The sequence below is a fragment of the Vombatus ursinus genome, unplaced genomic scaffold (assembly GCF_900497805.2).
Source record: "Vombatus ursinus unplaced genomic scaffold, bare-nosed wombat genome assembly UNPS02015175.1, whole genome shotgun sequence".
NCBI classification, from domain to species: Eukaryota; Metazoa; Chordata; class Mammalia; order Diprotodontia; family Vombatidae; genus Vombatus; species Vombatus ursinus.
In genome coordinates, this window is record NW_020954953.1 from 23,478,735 (window position 1) to 23,497,068 (window position 18,334).

The 18,334-nt window shown below is 36.5% G+C and overlaps 1 protein-coding gene across 6 annotated transcripts in view; it reads left to right on the plus strand.

Annotated features, from left to right (window-relative positions):
* The window catches only part of LOC114031465 (mitogen-activated protein kinase kinase kinase 4), a 135,306-nt gene that overhangs the window by 42,373 nt on the left and 74,599 nt on the right, over window positions 1–18,334 (plus strand). The window contains exon 1 of one of the 6 annotated variants that reach the window (XM_027846539.1): window positions 6,339–6,476. The exons of the other annotated variants lie outside the window; for them this stretch is intronic. The gene's annotated coding sequence lies outside the window, so the exon portion shown is untranslated. Of the gene's footprint in view, window positions 1–6,338; window positions 6,477–18,334 lie in introns of those variants that run through there. 6 annotated transcript variants of the gene reach the window in all.

Below are 18,334 nucleotides of genomic sequence, written 5' to 3' on the forward strand. Positions count from 1 at the left end.
CCCTATTCTAAATCTTCCTCTCTTACTGATTTCCGTATAACTGTGGAGAGTATTACCTTCCACAGGCAGCTGATGGTGCTCTAGATAAAATGATGAGCCTGATGTCAGGGAGACAGACCTGAGTTCAAGTGTAACCTTAGATACTTAGTAGCAGTGTGGCCCTGGGAAAGTCACTTAACCTCTGTTTACTTCAGTTTTCTCAACTTTACAGTGGAGATCACAATAGCACTGACCTCAAAGGGTTGTTGTGAGGCTCAAGTGAGATATTTATTAAAAACAAAACAAAACTGTTTAACACATTGCCAGGCACAAGTAGGTGCTATATAAATGTTTATTCCCTTTCCTCCTTCATCTTCCTTATCATTCTGATTAGAAACCTAGATGTCATCCTCCACTTTTCACTCTTTTTTTGGTTTGTTTTGTTTTTTTGCTAGACAGTGGGGTTAAGTGACTTGACTTGCCCAGAGTCACACAGCTAGTAAGTGTCAAGTGTCAGAGGCCAGATTTGAACTCAGGTCCTCCCGACTCCAGGGCCAGTGCTCTATCCACTGTTCCACCTAGCTGCCCCTCACTTTTCACTCTTACCCCCCCCAATATTAATGTGTGTCAAGGACTGTGCCACAACAAACTTATGTTGCCTAATCAACTAGGCCCACATTTCTTTATGGCAATTTTTTCTGATTGACACTTTAAAAAATTATTGTTGATATCTTTTGTTTTACATCTCCTAAATTTCCCAGTGTACCCTTTCTGCTCTCAGAGAGACATCCTTCAGGAAGAAGAATTTTTTAAAAAGAAGTAGTTTGGTGACTTGTGGAGGAATGGTTGGAGAGAAGATAGGCTTAAGGCAGTGACAATAATTAGGAAGCATTGCAGTAGTCTTGTCAAGAGGTGATTAGGTCTTTAGTCACAGAAGTAGAGAGAAGAGGAAAGGTGTGAAAAAATAATTTAACAATTGTTTAGCTGTATTGGGAAAGACTGGAGTTGCAGTTATAAATTTGAGTGATGAGAGATAGTGGTGCCCTTGACAAAAATAGGGATGTTAGGAAGAGGGATGAATTTGGCGGCGGGGGGTGTGTGTGTGTGTGTGTGTGCATTTTTAGCCCTGTTTAGCTTGAGATGCTTACTTGGTTGTTCAGGTGTAAATGTGTAATAGGCAGCTAAATGGTGACACAGCATTGGAGCCCAGGAGAGAGGTGAGTGCTGGACCTGTAGATTCAGGAGGGAGTCATATGCATAGAAATGATAATTGAGTTACGGGATATGATAAGATCACCAGGAAAGCATAGCATGGCTGGTGGCCAAAGTAGGTGTGTGGGAAAATAGTTGAGATTGGCAATTTATAAACTGCTTTCAACTGAAAAGGACTCCCTTTCCTCTCTCCTTGTCTCCCTAGTCTCTATCTGCTGAAGTGGAGAGTCCTTTATCCGAGGGCCCCCTTTGCCACGAAGCATTTCCCTGATCCCCTCTCCAACCTCTAGAAAAAAATGATAGCGCCTTCTCTTTCTCACACTACTTTACATTTCTCAAACTCCCTTGAATCAGTTTCATCCTCTCTACTTCTCTTAAATTGTAAGCCACAGAGAATGGGTTCTAGGTAATCTTTTTGTAAGTCTAGCCTAGTCATGCCATGCTGTAACTGCAAATGTTTGTTGAATTGATTCAAATGAAATCCTTTTTAAAATTCCAAGAAATTTAGTAGCCTCTGGATGACATTTTAATTACTCAGTCAAAAATTTGCTTATTATGTTCTTGCTAGGTTCTAGGAACTGTGCTAAGTTCTGGGGACACAAAAAAAGTGAATATAGTTCCTGTCCTCTAGGATCTTACATTCTGACAGGTATGATATATTGTACTTATAAGTAAATACAAGATACATACAAAGTAGATATAAGGAAGCCTTGTAGGAAAAGGCAATAGCTGCTAGGGAGGCTATCAGATATGGATTAGTTGATACATTTAGGTATTAAGAACCTTGAAGGAGGAGAGGTTGATGAGTGATGGAGTACTAGAAGGATATAGAAGTATCAGTGGGGAGCAAGGAGTATTCTGTCTCACTGTTGGGACCAAAGAGTCTTTGGGTATTAGAAAAGGTGAAACTGATACCAAGAAGGATGGCCAGTGATAAAGTATTATCAGGAGACGTCCGGTTCTCTGTGAGTGCCAGAAGATGAAAAGTATAGGAGAGAAAGAAGTCTAAAATAAAAGGAAGTTTGTTAGTTGTGGATTGAGATTTTCAGAGGACACAGTGGAAGATGTGAGTATATGGACAATTAGTGAATTAGAATAGAGGTAGATAAAATGAGACCATAGGCAGCAGGAGTTTGGGAGGGAGTTTTGCTTATTGGCAGTTGGGTCTATAGCTAGGATTGGGAGGGTAAGAGGGGCTATGCTAATCACTGTGAATGAATTCCAGTAGGAGTTTCAGTAAATGCTGAAAGCTTTGTTGGCAAAAGCAAATGATTAGAAGGTTTTTGTTCTGCTGGTGACTCTGGAGATGGACAAATTGATGTTGCTATCATTAGGGCTTCTGGAAGCTGGCTTGTTGGATCCTGCTGTTTGGCAGCCCAATCAGAGGAAGCGAGAAATGCTGTTGTATCCCAGGGGCTGTGGAATCAAGTACAAGTGGGATCTGTGTTGGTGTTGTGTCCTGGGGCTCCCAGAGCAAAATCTATATAGAAGGCAGGCCAAATAAAGTGGGATTCTGTCTTTACAGGGATGTCATACTCATGAAATGGAGGAGACTTTTCTAGTTCATATTTTATCTTTGCTACTTAAAACTTGTTTACATTTGGCCCTAATCAGTTTACTTCTTTGCATTTCAAATTACTGATCTGTAGAATACAGAGTTTGATTAAACTAGGTGAGCTCTAATAACTCTTACAACTCTAAATCTATGATCCTGTAAACTTCAATATTCAAGGATTCCTGGCGATGAACCTTTTCATATTTAAGAAATCAGAACAATCTTAATGTTCTGCATTTAAAAATATGAGTAGAACTTCAGTGTAGGAAAATACATAAGACATTTTGAGGACCTACATGGCCAAAATGAAATGATGAAAAGAGAAAGAGCAATCTGAATATCCAAATCCAATTTCCACATGTGGAAGCATCTTTCCTAATTGTAGCAAAACCTGCTTATCCCAGTTTAACCTCAACCGTTTAAAACTCGTAAGTCATGGAAAAATCCTTCTCATCTGTGAAGGATTACTCAGTCATCATTTGTAACTGAATAATCTTTTGGCAAGTCAGAACTGTCTGAAAAGCTGTCCTTCTTTTGATGCACAGTCAGAAGAGCTAGCATGTTTTAAGACTTTAGGAAATTCTTTTAGAACTGTTTTCATAGTTTTGAAATGGGCATTATGAGAAGAATCAGGTTTTCCCTCCTGGGCTAAACTAGTATTTAAAATGAGCCAGCTATTTATTACTTTAAAAAAGGAAGTTTTTGTAGGGAAAACTCAGTTAAATGGAAAATCTTAATAAATATGTCCTTTATCATACCTACTCAATTCCCATGACCTCTGCCTTTGTTCCACACATAAGGATGATCATACCTTTGATCACCCATTATCCATTACTAATTGACCGCCACGAACCAGAACTTTGAAATGTCTCTCTCAGATCATAATATCCTATTTTCCTCTCTCCCATTGCATTTCTTTTTCTAAACCTACTTCTCTTTGTTACTTCTAGTTACTCAGCATCTCTTACTGGTTTTGGTCCTTCATTGACTTTATTTTCCTCTTTCTAACTATTTCAGTTTCATACTCCCCTGTACTCTAAAGTCCCTTGCTCACCTTGTTCTTTTGCTATTTATGCTTGATCAAACTCAAAATCCTTAGTGATCTCTGAAATCTGCCCTTTTTGCTCCTATTCTAGTACCGTTGCAGCAAGTCAGACAGGTGTGCTGAATCGATCCACAACATCTTTGTGCTATATAATCAACTGAGCCTACACTGGCTGTCTATGGCAGTCTTTCTCTAATTGACATTTAAAAGATATTTCATCACCTGAATTTCCTCTTGAATACTTTTCTCTCCCAGAGAGCCATCCCTTATAAAGAATTTTTTTAAAGAGAAGAAGAGGGAAAAGGAAAAAAAATTTCACAAAACTAATCAATTTATTTTAAAAATCTACCAGTGTTCCACACTTGTGAACACTCTCCCTACTCCCTCGGTCCACCCCACCCCCTGTCCCTGTTCAAGGGCCAGGGGAAGGTGTCTTTTCATATGTCTTTTTGGAGCTAAGTTTTTTCTTTATAATCAGTAGTTGCAGTTAGGATATCTGGCACAGTTGAATTCAGAGTAGTTGAATTCAAAGCATTAAGAAAGATGAACAGGGAAATAATATTCCTAGTCATGCTTAAAAGTTCATAGACAACAAAATAGTAACAATATAAAATATATGTGTGTGTGTATGTATGTGTGTATAAATAAACTAAATTGCCATAGCAACTAAGATTGAAGAAGATTTTGTAGTGTCAAACTCAAATAGAAATGGAGGCTACTAATCCATACAAAAGTATTGCTGCAGGCTTCATATTGAGTGAGTTTTAAAATGTAATTTTATATATGATTCACTGTTTTTTTACTTATTTTGTTAAATTTTTCCAATTATATTTTAATCTGATTGGAGTACATTCAGTAGCATTGAGTGCCATATATTTGACACCTCTGATATAGGCAGTGTAATCTTAATAATTTTAGTATTCTACTAACAGAATCTGACAAGTCAGAAAAATAGTAAAGAAAAAGTTGCAGATTAAAATAGAATGCTGAAAAAACTAAATTTGATAGACATAGCTAAAACTGAACAGGGATAATATATAACTAAGTATTCATGGTACTTATATAAAAAATTGATCACGTTGTAACACAAAGAATTTAAAAATAAGTACAGAAAGGTAGACATTCTAAATACTTTATGGTTGATAATGCTGTAAGAGTAATGATTAAGGGATTATAAAATGTAGGTTTAAATGGAGATTAAAAACTACTTTGTTAAAAAAAGTAATGCAAAGACTAAAGTATACAAATAACAAAAAAATAACAAATATAATGACAGTAGTAATGTATGATATATGTTATGGAATCTCGCTAAGTCAGTAAAATTGACAGGCCTTGACAAAATTTTGGATATGGGGTTGAGAGAGAAGGAAGAGTTGAGATGATACCTGTTTTGATCCAGGATGACTGGGAGGATGGTATTATCTTCAACAGTAGTAGGAATCTTTGGAAGTGGGGAGGGTTTGGAGGGAAAGATAATGAATTTAGTTTTGGATATGTTGAGTTTAAGATATCTATGGGACATCTATTTTGAGATTTCTGTCTCATGAGAGTCTGGAGGTCAGGCAAGAGGTTAGGCTGAGTAAGCAGATCTGAGAATTATCAAAGTAGAGATGCTAATTGAAACCATGGGAGCTCATGAGATCACTAAGTGAAATAGTATAGAGGGAGAAGAAAAGAGTGCCCAGGACAGAGCCTTGGGGGACACACTCCTTCAACAGTCCTATGTGATAAAGAGGAACACCTTAAGCATAGCTAATAGTTTGGGTAAAGATGGTGGTAGGGTAGCTTGCCCAGAATATAGAATATGTAAGGGGGATTGATGCATCATTGGCCTGAAATATTTATATCTGTATCTGCTATGGTGTCATGCTTTTAATAAGCATTCAAACATTTATGGAATGAGTACATGAATATAGGAGGGTAGAAGGCAAACCAGATTTGGATAGATAGCCAGGTAAAATTTAATAATGTAACTATTACTGCTGTCATAGTGACATCGTCATTAATAAAACAGTCTCATAGTGAGAATCAAAGTACTTACGTATTTTATGTACTTAGAGAAATCTTTATATTTGAGAAATTTGACTTCTCAGAAGAGGTTAATTTATTATAAAATATGACTATGTGATTCCAGTGCTCTGTTCAGCCATATAGCATTGCAGAATTTGTTATGGTACCATGTAGATCCCCAAAAATTAAGAATCGAGAGCCTACTGGCTTACCTGTCTGCTAATTCGATAATGACAATTCTTTAAGAAAAAAAAAAAAAACCAGGGCAAAACACGAAAGCTCTCTTTGATTCCAATAAAAACATCCCATCACACTGTTTTATCTCTCAGTCTTTGGGAGCTGCCTTTCCACGTCCCTGTGTTGCTATTTCTAAATGCCAAGGTTGTCAGTCTACCATTTTGCAATATAGTGCCTGAAGCAATTTCCGGGAACCAATTAGAAATGAAATCAAGAGTAGGGCAGGGCCAAGTAGCTCCTTACCAATTTATCTTGATTGTTTCATGATAGTTAGAACACAATACCACAAAGGTTCCTTGCTTACCTGGCAAGGTAGCAGATTTATCAGGCTACATGAGGCCAACTTGTTTCTGGTACAAAACTGAACAGGTATCTTGTGTGCTTAGTTGGATTAAGTGGACTTCAGAATGGACTTCCAATAGTTCTCTCAATGGATAGGTAAGTACCATCGGGCATTAGATATTCTCTCTTCTTTCACATTCAGCCTTATAAATACTTCAAAGGAAAAAGTCAATGCTATTATATTTCTACTAGATTGGTTTGGCTGGTATTCTGTGTTAGGTTAGTTCTGAGATACTTCTTTTTAATGTTTAAAGATATCCTTCTTATGCCTAAAAATGGAATGACAAAAAGTTTCTCAACAATTTTGTCGTTGTGTATTGTACTATGTATTACTATTTATTTTCTTGAATTTATTGTTAAATAAGCAGTCACTTAGATCTTTTAAAATCTTTGTGTACTTCATTTTAACTATTCTTAGAAGTTAAATGTTTAGTGATTTTGGATTCAAGTGCTAGGATCATCCAGCATCATAGATCCAGAGTTGGAGGGGATCTCAGATGCTCAAGTCCTGTTTTCTTACTTTGTAGCTGAGGCACTGAAGCCCAGGGAGATTAAATGATAGTCACTGACTTGATCCCTTACACTTGTTTTTGACGACTATGTTAATGGAGGAGGAGCACAGGTTCTGGCAGGGCTTATCACATTTCAAGTCTTTGAGGATAGACCCAGTGACAAATTGTCCCTCTGTTGTCATGGGACTAGGTTGGCTAAGGTGAACAAGGCCATCAGTGGATAAATTTTTTCAATCACAACACTTCATATTTGTGATTTACTAAGAGGTATATAGTGTATACTAGTTATGAGATCTATCATTGGACCCACACTAAAGTAGCCTTATAGTGTTTTTTTTTTTTGTTTTGTTTTTGTTTTTTTGCTTTGGCAGTGGGGTTAAGTGACTTGCCCAAGGTCACACAACTAGTGTCAAGTGTCTGAGGTCTGATTTGAACTCAGGTCCTCCTGACTCCACGACCAGTGCTCAATCACCTAGCTGCCCTCACAGTGTTTTGTTTTGTTTTGTTTTTTTTTTATAAGTAGTTATAGTTAAGTAATAATTTTTAGCAAGTAGTTTGGCTTTTACATAGTTTTTCTTGAGGTTTTATATAAGGTTACTCTTAATTTTCAACATTGCATTTTTAAAAACAAGTTTTAGAGGACCTTATTATTTTACCCAAGTAGGACTTTTGAAAATCATACTTTATGTTCATTTTCAATAAATTCTGCCTTGTTTCAGTTTAATGATTTGCTATTCCTCTGTGAGTAATAAAATGTGCAAAATGCTTAATTTAAAATAATTTTAAAAAGATAGTATGGTGATCACTGGAAAGAACTTTGGGAATCAGGAGACTGAGTTTCTAGTAAGTGCTAGTTTACTGACTGACATGTTGAGCAAGTCAAATGACTTAAATTAAATAATGATTCCATGTCTCAATTTCTTTCTTGACAAATAGGAATAATAATAAACTTGCCTTTCTCCAACTTATAGGAATGTTATGGGGGAGGAAATAAAATTTATTTACACACACACATACATTCACACACACTTTGACATCTTTGGAACAAATTACTATATTAATACAGGACATTATTTTTTCTTCTCAGAATATTCTTTTGGAAATTATCACCTGTTATTGAGTAATACCTACTATGGCAGGTTTCTAGAAAGGTAATGTGTGAACTGATTCTAGCACATCTCTAGCACATTTTAGATACTCGGTATATGCCCATCTGTCTCTCTACAATCATATAAACATAATTTCACTTAGAAGTTAAGTAGTTACGAGACAGGTTAGAAAGAGATAAAGCTCCCCTAATTCTTTACCCCTTCCAGAGTAAAAACTCCACATATTTCTGACCTGAAAAGCAGAAGCCTGTTTAAAGAAGAGGTTAGAGTAAAATCCAGAAGGAGATAAATCCCCTCTTTCATTATTTTCCTTCTCTGTCAAATGAAGTAATAATTCTTTCCCCATATACTTTATTGAGTCATTATGAAAATAAAATAATAAGATATGGGAAAGCAGTTTGAAACATTTTTAAAGATTGTATGAGTATATAATATTTGGTTTTTTATCCTTCTTTTTCCTTTTCCAAAAGGTATTTTAGTAATGCATTTTGTTGTTTATGCCCCAGTCACTTTCCAGTATAGTCTTTTCCCATAGTACTATCCTTTGCTAAAACCAACAAAACTATTAAGTAAAATCTTGCAATACAGAGTCACCTACCAGGTCTGCCCTATTCTCACCCATAGCTTATCACCTCTCTACCAAGTGTAAGGAAATTTATTCCGTTGTCAGTCACCTAGAACCAATATTGATCATTTTATTGATTTGGTTGGTGTGGTGGTCTTTAGTGCTATCTTACTTAAATTATTGTAGTCATCATATACTGTTTGGTTCTGCTTTGTCCTTCTTAGTTTCATTTTCTTTTTTCTTTTTCATTTCTCTTCCCAAATCCTCGTATTTGTTGTTCCTAACAATATAATGATATTCTATTATATTCATATGTGAAATGATAGATTTCCTACAAAATAACTACACAACTATAAGATATTTGGGAATTAACCAAAAACAGTTGTGAACTTAAATGCATACATATTAAATAAAAATAATCTTTATAGACATAAAATGATACTTAAATAATTAGAGATTATCTTTGTTATTCATTTGAGAGTTGTATTTTCTTCTCTTAAGCCTAATATTTATTCAGTTATTACTAATAGTCTTTGATCATCTTAAAATAGGCATATGCAGTATCTGCTCTCTGAACAAATTCATCTTTCTCAATCAGGTCAACATGTTACGCCATTTAACAAATTGTCTTACTTTAGTTTTTCCCCTTAAACTACTTGGCTTATCTACATAGGATTACAACTTTGAGAACACAAATTTGACTCTCCTACTTTTTGTCTGAAGTGACAAAGGAAATAATCTGTTTTTTCCTTTCCAGATATGGATTGTATATTGCCAAAGGATATTATCATAATAAAGCAGGAATAACAATTGCTTCTTGCTTTTAGATTTCTAGTGTGTTTTCACCTCTGTTATGTGACTTGATTTTTAAAACCAACTTGGGTGGTTGTTAAGGGAAAGAGTGAGGTCCTGGTATAGATGTTACTAGAGAAATTGTGCAATGTCCTTGTAAAAGGTAATATAAAAATTGCCAGCTTTAACTGCTACAAAGTTCTAGTGTAATGGAGGGCAGCTGACTAAGACAAAGATTTAAGGAGGAAGACAGCTGTACTCTGGCCCTGAGTATACCACAGTGAAAGAAACTGAGCCATTCAGCCAATTGTTTTCTTTTTTAAGCCCTGTAATATTTTTGTTTGAAAATTTTCGAAAGGAAAATAATGTAGGCATAGATGATACTTTGAAGTTACATCTAACAAAATGAATAGATCAATGAATGAAAAAGCATTTAGTAAGTGCTTTCATTGTGATCAGTGCTAGGGATACAAACAAGGAAAAAAAATTCTCTGCTCTCAAAAAGCTAAGAATTAAATTGGTGGAGAAAGTGCAATGCGTAAGACTTGAGCAGTAAGATAGGTTGAAAGACCCAGAATTCCTAATAGTACAGTAGCAGTTCACATGTCAAAGCCTAGAGGTCCTGAGGCTATACCAACAGGTCAGGTGACAGTGCATAGGAGTATGGAAAGCAGGGCAGTAGGGCAGACAGCAAGACCTGGAGGACTTAAGGATGCAATGGAAGGACAAATGGTAAGTCCTGATGATTCTCCATCTCATTGGAATGCTTGTAGTTGGTGGCTCCTGGATCATCCAAATGGTATGACAATATTTCCATGTCATGCATCCCATTGAGTCATCCCATGGGGTCTGAGTAATCTGTGGACTGTTGGGATAGTGATGAATGTAAACAGATAAATTCCCTGTTTCCTTCTATTCTTCATTTAGGTCGAATGTGAGCATAAATAGTCTATAGTATTCTGCCAACAACAATTTCTGTGTAAGAAATGTCATAAAAATACGATCTAGAAGATGTATAAGCAGAAAACGACAGCTAATTATGTAGCAGGAACAAATGATAATAGATAGGCTCAGGCTGTATCCTGAGTATCACTACAATGGTACCAATAGATATTTTAGAAAACTTTTCAGTAGCCCTCCTAAAGGAGTCATCAAAAAGGAAAAAAAGAAGAAAAATAGAAAAGCCAGAAACTTAGTCTTTTCTGCCCTGCTTTGGCATCTCAGGTCTCAATCTAGTTCATTTGCTAAGTCCTACCAAATCTTTGTACTTCATAATAGATCTCCTGATGCAAGGTGGTGATAATGTTCTGGAACAGCACCAGAAATGTCAGGGCCACAGTGCAGATGATGACACCTTCAGCATAGTTCATGCATCTGTAGTAAAGTGACTAAAACGTCCTAAGTCTCAGGATCTCAGTTGATACTGATACTGCCACCCACTGAGTGTTTTCTGGCTTATCTACCAAAACCTTTCCTCCAGGAGATCCTCATCAAGGGAATGATAACCAAATCTTTGCCCCCATAGAAGGATCTCTGCCCCCTTCTTCCAGAAGGGCTAAATAAGGAATTACTCTTACCTTCACCAGGTACTCAGAATTACCACCAGATTGGCAATTGACCCACTCTCCAACCTCTGCTATTGTTGTAATGACTCTGGTATGTCGGTTTAATTCAGTGGAGAGCATATGACATTTCTGATGGTACTAATATGATCCTGAAACAACTTTATGCAGTGGAAAGGAAGCATTGGCAAAATTCTTCCAGTGGTCGTAATCCTGGAAGGGAGAATCTGATTATCTAGTCTTTTTCACTCCAGGCCCTAGACCACTTGGCTAACCACTGCCTAGGAATCAGTGTAGGTGAAGATTTTCTACCTTATCCCTCTAAACTCTCTCACGTGCCAGCCATGCATCCTGGAGTTCAGCCCACTGTGAGCATTTCCCAGAACTGCTATTCCCTGAAGTATGTATCCCCTCTTACTGGTTTAGTGGCTGCTGAACCATATTTTGCATATTCTCTCATATTGGAAAGAAAAATCATTTTATAGGTGGAGACTAGTCTGGAAGTCTCAGTTTTGGCATAGGTACTAATGTCAGATCCAAGCATGCATAATTTTGGATGTACCATTTTCATTTATTAGTACAAGTCTCCCGGGTCCTAAGTAATCTTTTTACAGCAGTCACCTTGCATCACACAACTCACAGGCAACTCTGAACAAAGGGTGATCTCTGTGTTATCTATTCAATGGCGATTAGGACCTTAGTAACAGGTGGGCAGCTGTTTTTCAAAAGAACAATTGTGACTGGCTGCTTTGGGGAACTCATAACTTCCAAAAGGCCCACTCAACCTGATCTTTATGGATTAAAAACTCTCCAAAACACAGTCCCAATGAGAGACACTAACGGACAGCCTACATTACATATTCCAGCACCGTAGCATTTTCTTGGCCCCATTTAAGAGTTGGACTTGGTAAACATGGACCATCAAATACCTGGGTCAGTCGTGATGGGGATGTGGGCTCACTGCAACCTGAAATATTCAATAAGTCTCTGAGTTTCCTTCTAGCTAATAGGAAAGGGGAAGTTATCAGTACCTCATTTTGGACTGTGCCTGGAATTTTCTAAGTTTTCTCTACCTACAGTATTCCCCAGCACTTGTCCAAGCAGGCCGATTCTTGCATTTTCTTAGGTTTGATTTCCCCACTTTGTTCTTTATCTAATGTAGGAGCTGAGGCACCATGGCCTGATCTGGCCTGGTCAACATTATATCAATAATATAGTGTTGTACATCGGTATCCCCTGAAAGGGAAGTCTTTTGTAGGTAACCCTGAGGAAGGACAATAAAAGCCAACTGGACTTCTTCCCAGGTGGAAGCAAATTTCTCTTGACTAATCTCATCCACAGGAACAGAAATAACAACAATAACAGTTATAGCTTTTATATATTGCTTTAAAATTAATGGAAAACTTTACATATATTGCCTCATTTTATCTGTATGAAAATCCTGGGGAGTATGTCCCTGTTTTTATAGATGAAGGAAATGAGGCAGATAGGGCAAGTATACAAGTATTCATACAGCTAGTGTCTGAGAACAAATTTGAGCTCAGATCTTTCTGATGCCAGGTCCAGTGCTCTATCTGCTGTACCACCTAGTAGTCTCACACAGAAAAAGCATCAATAGCTCTACACTATTCACCATGGACCTGGATTGTTTGGTCTGTACAACATTGACGAGTTTGAGAATGGCAGTAGTTATGAGCATAATGATTTTTTTTAGTTCCCTTTGTCCATTGTCCACTGCACCAGGTGTCATCTGCCTTCCTAATGGGCAGCATGAGGTTGTTCTAAGGCAGGTCTCCACAAAGGATTTCCTCTATATACAAAGGATGTTTTCCTTTACAATTTTTGCAGGCCGCCCGAAATCCTTTGTTTTTAAAGTTTTTGTGTGTGTGTGTGTGTGTGTTTTTTTGTTTTTTTTTTTTTTTTAGGTAGCTGGGGTTAAGTGACTTGCCCGGGGTCACACAGCTAGTAAATGACAAGTGTCTGGTCTGAGGTCGGATTTGAACTCAGGTCCTCCTGACTTCAAGCTTGGTGCTCTGTGCACTGTGCCACCTAGCTGCCCTTGTTTTAAAGTTTTAAAAAAAGTTTTAAACCAGCAGTACAGAAATTGCCACCTTTACTATTAAACATCATAGTGCTAAATATTAATTCCTATACTCTCTCCCCTCCCCCACTCACATACCCACACCAGCAAGACATTGGAACCTCATGATTCTTCTGCCATTTTCAGTTGCTTTTTTTTTTTTTTTTTTTTTGGGTTAGGCAGTGGGGTTAAGTGACTTGCCCAGGGTCACACACCTAGTAAGTGTTAATGGGTCTGAGGCTGGATTTGAACTCAGGTACTCCTGACTTCAGGGCCGGTGCTCTATCCACTGTGCCACCTAGCTGCCCCCATTTTCAGTTTTGATTTTGTCAGCATGTTTACTGACATACTATGTGCTCTATGGACTCTAAATGGATAGAATACTAAAGACTTGGCTTTAGATTATTCATATGTAAAATCATGATAGTAATAGCAATGATACCTACATGACAGTATTACTATGAGATTCAATTAAACATACATACATACGCATAAAATATAAAATATGTACACAAACACATACACGCATATAATCTTTAAAACACTATAAATATTAACTATTACTATTTGACCTTTCCCTAGTTACTTAACTTTGCTGGTTCTCTGTTTATTTATGAGGGTTGGATTAGTTGACCTAAAAGGTCTTTTCCATCTCTATTATCCTAGACTTACAACTGACTAGTAATAATTCTTAGACCAAGTGAAACTGGAGTCAAGGAATTATAAGAAACAGAACCACTTTTTGGAGGAGAAAACTGAGACATGAAACCTTATTCTTATGTCCCCAGGAAAAAATATTGGTAGTGACAAAAGCCAAAGAAAATACTTTGTGAGATATCCCCCAAGATTGAAGCCATTCCATGTAAACCAAAAGCTAGCAGTTCTGGGCATGGACTATAGTTATGATAACTATTACACTAATAAGTTTCAATAATACTTTATTTTCCAAAGCAGTTTCACGTATTCTCTGTGTTCTTAGAAGGCAACTAGGCCTTCCTGATTCTCCCAAATTATCTTGTATTTCTTTATCTCTTTGTATATTCAAATATGTTTACACATTTCAAACTTGATTTGATCTTGGCCTGAGACTAGTTTCATTGATGTGCAGAATACAAAGTTCCTTGAACCCACACTCACCTGTACATTGAGTGTAACAGTGCTCATCAGAGTTCAATTAGTATACCATATATGTGAATTTAATTTTGCATCACCTTTAGCAAGAGTATTATGTCACAAAATTGTTATGAATTCCACTTCCTTTTAAACCAGTCAAACTTTAAAAGCATGGCATACTGGAAAGATCATTTGACTATGAGTCAGAAGACCTGCATTCTAATCCTGACTTGTAACATTTACTAGCCATGTAATTTCGGATAAATCAGATAATACCTGATCTTTAGTTTCTTCATTTCTCAAATTGTAGATTGGATTCAGTGATACATGTACACAGTCCTTTTACACTCTAATTGTATGATCTGTTGCTTGTGGCTTTTTAACTTGTTTTTAGGCTGACTATGAAAAACTTAATATTTTGTTGACTTGTGGAACAAAGGAGAATTTAAAGTAATATGACCTTATATTGAAAGATGACTTGATAAAGCTCATATATAACATATTTTTTAGGATAACTTAGAAATTTCAATTAGCAAAAATTCTTAGCATGCATTAGAAAAAGTATTTACAATAAAATTGCTTGTCCTAAGCTCTGTTGCCTAAATTCTGCCTTTGTTCCATAAGTATTCTTCCATTTCAAACCCTTGTGAGTTAAAAAAAAAAAATTAAGAGATTCTGGATGCGAGAATTGAATTTACATACAGTACCATGTACCTGATCAAGACAAGTAAGTTAAAATACATGATTAGAAAATTAGAAACTTTTTAAAAATAGAAACTAAAGAAATATAAATTCCTAACTAAAACCACTGCCTGCAGGGTTGCTACAGGTCAATTGATTTATATGTTATCTTAAATTGAATTTGTTTTATATTTTCAAATTGAATAATTCTTTATGAAATTTAGCGGCCCTTCCCCTTCTTTAAAATCTCAGTGCTTTGTGCTATGTGGAGCAATTAAGTTTTTAGGGAGAAACAATCAGAAAATGTCATGTTGTTCCAAAAACAGATTACATTAAATATAGGTTATTCCTATGAAATTTCTTTGAAATGAAATTTTTTGAAAGGAAAAAATATGTATAGTATACTGAAAATTAATTCTTAAGTACTGGCTATCAGGCTTTCTTGAAGATAAATTTTTGTGGGAAAGAGCAGCTTAAATTTGCCTCTAAAGAGTCCAAAACTAGATTTACCGAAAGGGAACATCTTTTTTTTAAAAAATCAGTTGTATGTGCCATAAGTATTCCAAATTTAGATATAAATAAGTTGGTGTTTGTGATTTCGAAGTAGTGGAAAGTGACTTGGCATTATTTGATTTAAAGATTTGGAACATAGTTTCTTAACAGAATAACTTTTTGTTATATCACTAGACTGGTTTAATATTTTGATGAACATGCTGGTAGAGATCATCTTAATAGGAAGAATTAAATTACTGTATATTACTTTTTGGAGGAGGGTACTTCTGAAGATTCCAACTACTAAGATCAGAACTAAAGTGTTAACCTAATTTAAGAACTGTATGGCTCACATGAGATAATTTTAATTTTTTTTTAATTCTTGAATGAATTTCTAATCTTATTTTGTAAGATTTTAGGTGACTTGCCACCTGTTTTGGGATTGACAGTTTAAAGCCCTGTTGCTATAGTATATGTCACCCCTTTTGAATAGAATATATTTCAACCAAATAATTTTGATTAAGTAGATTAAGCTCATTACATGTCCAAAGTGTGATTTGGTAGCTAGGAAAAGTTGTGTGTGATAAACTATATATATTTTTTTTAATTTAAAAAATTTTAAATTTAAATATTTAAAAAAAATTTTTTTATTTTGATTTATCAACAATCACTTCCATAAGCTTTTGAGTTTTAAATTTTTCTCTCTCTCCCCCCCCCTTCCTCAAGACAACCGCGCAATCTGATATAGGCTTTACATATACATTCCTATTAAACATATTTTCACATTAGTCATGTTATAAGGAGAATTAGAATCAATAGGAGGAACCACAAGAATGAGGAAACAAAATGGAAGGAAAAAAATAGCAAATAGTGTGCTTTGATCTGCATTCAAATTCCATAGTTCTTTGTCTGGATATGGATAGCATTTTCCATCATGAGATCTTTGGAGATGTCTCAGATCCTTGTATTGCTGAGAAGGGCTAAGTCTATCAAAGTTAGTCATTGTACAACATGGCTGTTACAGTGTACAACGTTCTCCTGGTTCTGCTCACTTCACTCAGCATCAGTCTGTATAAGTCTTTCCAGGTTTTTGTGATAAACTATATTAAGAGAAATACAACATCCAGGAATAGGTGATAGTGCTATGGTACTTTACTCTGGTCAGATGATATCCAAAGTATTACGTTGTTTAGATCTGGGTATAACAGGAAGGATGTTAACAAGCTCAAGAGCATGTTTGTTTAAAACAGCAGGGTGGATGGTAAGGCCTAAGAGCTCAGGTTACATCAGCAGGTCAGGTGGTAGTGCTTGGGGGTCTGGAGAGCGTAGGGGCAGGGCAGAGATGATAAGGCCTGGAGGACATTAGGTTGAATTGGTAGGGCAATTGGCAAGATCTAGTAATGATCTGGTAATACTGTATCTCAAAGCAAGAATTGTACTTGGTGACTCCCTGCTAAACTAGGGGGTGTACCCTATCACTCTTTCTTTCCAGTAGCCACTTTGAGGCAGGAAAAGGGAAGGCAAAACAGCTCTGAATTTTGGTGGATTAGGGGTGGGGAAAGGAAGGGACTTAGACTTGTTCTACTTGGCCCCAGAGGGAAAAACTGGGAATAACAGGGTAGAAGGTACAGTTTTTCAAGTATGAAAAAACATATTAACAATTAGAACTATCCTAAAGTAGAATGGGCTGTGTGAGTAGTGCTGTACAGTGCTCTTATTGGAGATCATAAAACAAAATTGTTGACCACATGTGGTTATGTGTTTTGTAGATGGTATCTTTGTCCCGATAGAAGCTGGTCCTCTCTGAGGTACCTTCCAACTCTAGGATTCTCTAATTCTTTATGACCCTACAGGGAGGTAGACAGACTAATTGTGTTATAAGAATTCTTACCATCTAACACCATATAGTCCAAGTGGACCCTTGTTTCCCCTGTGACATTATAAAAATAAAATAGTCTCACATTGGCTGTGTCCTTTAAGGAGGATTTGGGAAAAATATGGACAAGAATCAAATAGGAAGAAAAATCCTAGAGGTGTGATCTAGTTGGAAGGGAATATTTAAAAAGAAGAGCAGGTGAGGGGGGCATACTATAGGAGTTGACTAATTTCAGATTTGTCATAAAATAAATCAGCTGTATTCTTTGTACCTCGTTATTTTTAGTTTCATTGTATAGTTTTGTATTGTTTTTTTCTCCATCACAGTTTTCAGGTAGACCAATTTTTAAATTGTCGCTCCTGGATCTATTTTCCAGGTCAGTTGTTTTACCAATGAGGTATTTTACATTTTCTTCTATTTTTTAATTCTTTTGTTTCTGTTTGATGCTTGATCTCTCATAGAATCATTAGCTTCCATTTGCCTAATTCTAATTTTTAACGAATTGTTTTCTTCTGTTAAATTTTTTTACCTCCTTTTCCATTTGGCCCATTTTACTTTTTAAGGAGTTCTTCTCAGTGAGTTTTTGTGCCTCCTTTTCCATTTGGCCAATTTTATTTTTTAAGGACTTGTTTTCTACAGTTAATTTTTGTCCTTCCTTTTGCAAGCTGTTGACTCTCTCTTGTATTCCTCTCATTTCTTTTCCCAATTTTTCTTCAACTTTTCTTATTTGACTTTTAAAATCCTTCTTGAGCTCTTCCAAGAAAGCTTTTTGGGTTTGAGACCAGTTTATATTCTCCTTTGAGTTTTTGGATGTGGCTGTATTGACAATATTGTCCTCTTCTGAATTTGTGCCTTGATCTTCCCTTTCCCCATAATAAGAATCTATGGTCATTGTCTGTTTCTGCTTTTTGCTCATGGTGTTTGCCTGTTGCCTGACTTTAAAAAAAACAACAAAGTTGAGCTCTCCCGCTGGAGTGCAGGGGGTGCTGATCCAAGCTGCTTATGCTGGGAGCCTGGGACCTGGTTGCTGGCTCTGTGTGCTTCGGCCTCAGATGCTGGCAGTTGGAGGCTGTAGGGTTCTGGCAGCTTACCTGGTGCAGGGCAGGGGTCAGCAACACTGGAGCTCTTGGGGTGGGGGTGGGGAGTCTGGCCCCTGGGAGACACCTGCTCAC